Raw genomic sequence first — 5,209 nt, forward strand, 5'->3', positions numbered from 1 at the left:
GGAAGCCATATGTCTTGTGTGAAGTCACAAGAAGGCACTTCCATCTCCGAGAAGCCAACCTGGTGTTCTCTGTGTAGGGTGGAAGTGGATGGGATCTGGCTCCCTGTTTCAGAATGAAGGTATTGTGGCTGCTGTTGCGGATTGTGAGCAACCTGACGTTCAATACCGTTTCACTCGCCGGCTGCACAATAACGTGGGGAGAGTTAATTTAGGCATATACACTATTAGGAAAGTCACGTTAGACCTGATAGATGGACTCTCTAAGTTCAAATAATGCTGATCGTGTTCATGTTGATCTCGTCTAGTGCCCGTCCTGTTCAGTGTAACCTGTATGCCTTACTCTGTCCAAGTCTATTTCTACCCAATGATCTGTTGGCCATGTTACTATGATCATCCCCCACTGCCCATAAATAAAGCATTCCCGTCCTACGGTACACATGACAATAAATCAAACCAACCAATCCTTGGTAAAGATGAATGTCTCTCCCTGTCAATGTCTCTTTGGAAGTAAGTGATCGCTGTCACTCCTCGTGTTTTAACGTCACCGTTTCTTCTTCTCTCACAGCTCTACTGATTAAACACTCAGCTTCTTCACTCTATCCTCGTGATACCATCACCCGTGTCTGTGGTAAGGAGATCATTCCCTTACAAAGGAGATCAAATCCTGTAGAGAGTGTCCCAACCACAGTCTCAGCAAGGCCCTACAACAGCAGGAAGATGGCTTTACTTATGTAGTTGAATCACCTTACAATGAAGGACAGCATACCATTGACTGCACCCATTACTTACACAGGGTTTGATTCGAAGCAGTCAGCATAGACTTGTGATGGGATATCAATGCTCCCCAAATTTGTTAGAGTTGGTTGATGAAGTGACCAGGAAGTTGATGAGGGCCAAGCGGTAACCATAGTCTCTATGGATATCAGTAAGGTCTTTGAGAAGTTTCTACATGGCAGGCTGCTCTGAGAGTTACATCACGTGGAATGCTGGGGAACTGGACAATTGGATACACAGTTGGCTTGATGGTAGGAAGCAGAGGGTTTAGTGGAAGGATGCTTCTCAGAGTGGAGCAGGGTCCATAGCTGTTTGTTATCTATTATTTGGTTGAGAATGTACAAGATATGATTAGTAGTTTTACAGATGACACAAAAGTAATTGGAGCATGATCAGTGAGGAAGTTTATCAGAAATTGCAGCAGGACTTAATCAGGGGAAGTGGCCGAGAAATGGCAAATGGAATTTAATATAGATGCGTGATGTCTTGCATTTTAGAATCTCAACTCAAGGTAGGATTGCACGGCGAATCGGAGGGCCTTAAGGGTGTAGAGGGCAGAGAGACCTGGTATGGAGGTGCACGGTTCTCTGAGAGTGGAGTCACATGTAGACAGGGCAAGATATTTGGCACACTGACTTTCATCAGCCGGACATTGAGTATAGAAGATGGGAATTTATGCTGCAGTTATACAGGACTTTGTAAGGCCACACTTGGTGTATTATGTTCAGGTTTTGTCACTTTGTTATAGGGAGCACGTGTCTGTCTCCGAAGGAAGTCATCACGGTACCTTGCTGTGGCAACCGACAGGGTACACTTCATTGTTCAGTACTTCCCAGGAGCTCAAAAATATGCCATGTTCTTCGTGACCTGCAACACATTATCAACGAGGATGAGCACCTCACCAAGACCTTCCCCACACCTCCACTGCTTGCCTTTAAACAACCGCCAAACCTCCAACAGATCATATGTTCGTAGCAAGCTGCCCAGCTTTTAGGACAGCTCCATACAACCCTGTCACGGTAGGCGCTGCAAGACGTGTCAGAATGTGGACATGGGTATTACCATTACATGTGAGGACACCTCCCACCATGTACGTGGCAAATACTCATGTGACTCAGCCAACATTGTCTATCTTATACATTGCAGGCAAGGGCGCCCGGAGGCATGTACATGGGGGAAAACTGAGCAAAGGCTATGGCAATGGATGAATGGGCACCACACCACAATCAACAGACAGAAGTGTTGCCTCCCAGTTGGGACACTTCTGCGGTACAGGACATTCGACCTCAGACCTTCGGGTGACCATCCTCCAAGGCAGACTTCAGGACAGGCAACAGCGAAAAGTAGCCAAGCAGGGGCTGATAGCTAAGTTCAGTACCCATAGGGAGCGCCTCAACCGGGCCCTTGGGTTCATCATACTACACGTGACCACCATTGCACTATACACACACACACACACACACACACACACACAGTCACTCCTATACACACACATACACATGGCCACACATATACACAGACACGCACACACAGACACTCGCGAACATCGTTGCAGACACACACACTCCCATACTCACATATGCATCCTCTCAGAGACTTAGACCACTCTACACTCATGCAGGCACTTATACCCTCTCTCTCACAGACACTCGCAAACCCCCACCCCAGACACATACACACTACCACACTCATACATGCACCCCTTACTGAATTAAGACACTCTGCAATCACTACACACACATGTACACTCTCTCTCACACTTACAACCCCAAGCCAGACAGACATACACACAGACACAAAGACCCACATGCGCACATACATTTTGTGGGGAGAATTTGTACTTGCAGAGTTACATTGTACTTTGTTCAAAAACAGTAAAACTCTGTTATCTGACTTTTAGGTTAGAATCGATCTAAAATCATGGCATAGACAGAGAACACAGGGCGCTAACACCTTCGACATATTGTGTAACTAACCCAATTGTTACAGTTAACCTGAGAATGCAACTTTAAAAAAAAGGTTTTTTGATTTACACACGGAAGAAGGAAAACTATCATGGTATTCGAACAGATGAAAGACTCAACAATCAAGGTAATTTTCAATGTGTAGTTTCAGTTACATCATACTGTAATTTTTTGCTATAAATGCTGTGCCTTACAATTTTGTCCCCCACAATCACCTGAAGAAGGTGCGGTTCTCTGAAAGCTACTGTGCTTCCAATTAAACCTGTTGGACTATAACCTGGTGTTGTGTGATTTTTAACTTCGTACACCTCAGTCCAACACTGGCATTTCCAAATCATGATTACTGTGAAGTGGAATCGTATTAATCGTACTCCAGTACTCTGGCATCACGCCTATGGTCAGATTCTAAACAAAATTAATGTTAGAGGTCATCTCGCCATGTTATTCATGCTCCTCGCTAGCATTATTGTGAGATATTCTCCAGATCTCCCGTTATGCATGTGGAGTAGAGAAGGACAATGATTTTAGCCAAAGCTGTGTATTACCCTAGAGAGCTGAGACTGCTCTAAACTCAGCACCCTGGTAATGTTTTGCTGCCTCTGTACAGGATCTTTGTGAGATCACATTGGAGTAGTGTGTAAAGAATTTTTCTACTCAATGAAGAAAGTGTATTGTTATATTGGAAGGAGCTCAGAGATAGTTCCCTCAACTGATTCCTGCAAATAAGGTGTCTTAAGATGGAGGGATAGCAGGAAACTGGAACAGAGGCAGCGATAACATCAGCCATGATTGAATTCAATGGCGGAGCTGGTTCGAGGGTTGGATTCCTGACTGATGCTCCTCGTCCACTCTCAGCCTTTCGACCGTGTTACACAGTATAGAGGGAGGACTGTCTATCAAACAGGAAGCAGGCTCTCCGGATAAGTCAGTCTTAATCAGTTTGTCAGAACGTCACCAGTGGAGTCACACAGTGACCAGTGCGGGTACGTCAACTATTTACAATCTACATCAATGATCAGGAGGTTGGAACAGATATCCAGATACTGAGTTTGGTGATGTCGCTTGGATAAGCAAGAGATTAAATTATCAAGAGAGGGTGGAGTGTCTGCAAATAGATACAGAAAGTTCAAGACCATGGATAATAATTTGGAAGGAGCAATACAACATAATATAACCTGTAATTTCATTTACAGGAATAATGGAAGGCAGTATGTTACTGAAATGGAGAGCGATTACAGGACTCAGTGATACTGGGTACTGGGGGATTCACAGAGACCCGTTTGGACATGGAAGGTTTTGCTCCATCCCTGATCATCTGCTCATTGACACTCCAAGTGACCACATTGCTCTCTGTACACATAGAATATTTTGATGTGGTTGGTTGGTGGTGGGGTTGCTGTTTTGAAATGTGTATCAAGGGAATGGCCTTTTTCCAAGATACAATTATTCCTTTCTACATGGAGACCCGTAGACGATGGAAATGGCTGCCTGCTTCTGAATGAAGGAATTGTGGCTGCTTTCAGGAAAGGGGTATTCACCAACATGATGTATTGTGCATAGACACACTGGAACATTAATAGAGTGAGAGCTCCTTCAGTTCCTCTACCTCTCCCCATGTAATGACTACTCTGCAGATACCATGTTCACCTTCAGGAATCCCACTATACTGGGAAAATAAGGATACACCTGGCAGCTTCCCGCTGAGGGAGAAGCAATGAATTGATCTCATCCACCATTTACATCCTCCATCACCGAATGGTGACATTGATGTTGAGATACTGGGAGATGATGGAGCTGTCACCGACTCCGGCCTGGAAAGTTTCGGATCACAGAAGCTGAATGAAACTGTGACCCTAATAGCCACCGGCAGCACCATCTTCCCCCTGGCGTGAAGCTGCAGGTCGTGTTGAAGAAGGTGACACCGCTCTGTGACCAGATCCGTGTTAAGTCCAGATCCCCTCATACTCTGCTCCTGGGTTAAGTGTAACTTGGGAAGCTGTTCCTGGAAAACCCAGGGTGGATACAGCAGATCCCTTTCCCTACACACACTCACTCCGTGGTTTCAGAGCTTCCCCTGTCTGCAGCCTCTGCTCCATTTGGTGTTCATGTTACACACCCAGATGCTGTTACCATAGTCCCCATGCTCCATCCAAAGTTGGGTCACCAAATCCTCCGGTCTCCCTGAATGTCTGAGGCAGCTCAGAGCACAAGCCGCAGCAAACCATCCCCAGCAACTCCACTAACGTTTCAGCCACAGGAGTCAGTCAGAAACCCCTCGGCTACAAATATTATGGGCCAGACCAGATCCCCGCAAAATACTTTGCCACTTAGACCCACACCTTTCCTTATTTGAAAGAGAGATGTGAAGTGCGTTTTCCAGATATGTTGTGATTGGTCAAAGCACTCAACATTAAGCCAAATATAATCTATTCAAATACTTTAGTTAAAATACAATCAAAGAAAATTTTGGG

At 45.2% G+C, this 5,209-nt stretch overlaps 1 long non-coding RNA gene across 1 annotated transcript; it reads left to right on the forward strand.

Moving 5' to 3' along the window:
- The first annotated feature begins 1,954 nt into the window (after positions 1-1,954).
- Positions 1,955-3,014, forward strand: LOC132810137 (uncharacterized). Its single transcript, XR_009642742.1, has 2 exons — positions 1,955-2,143; positions 2,675-3,014. It is a non-coding gene; the product is annotated as an uncharacterized LOC132810137 (long non-coding RNA).
- The last annotated feature ends 2,195 nt before the right edge of the window (positions 3,015-5,209 follow it).

Source organism: Hemiscyllium ocellatum, unplaced genomic scaffold (genome assembly GCF_020745735.1).
Source record: "Hemiscyllium ocellatum isolate sHemOce1 unplaced genomic scaffold, sHemOce1.pat.X.cur. scaffold_153_pat_ctg1, whole genome shotgun sequence".
NCBI classification, from domain to species: domain Eukaryota; kingdom Metazoa; phylum Chordata; class Chondrichthyes; order Orectolobiformes; family Hemiscylliidae; genus Hemiscyllium; species Hemiscyllium ocellatum.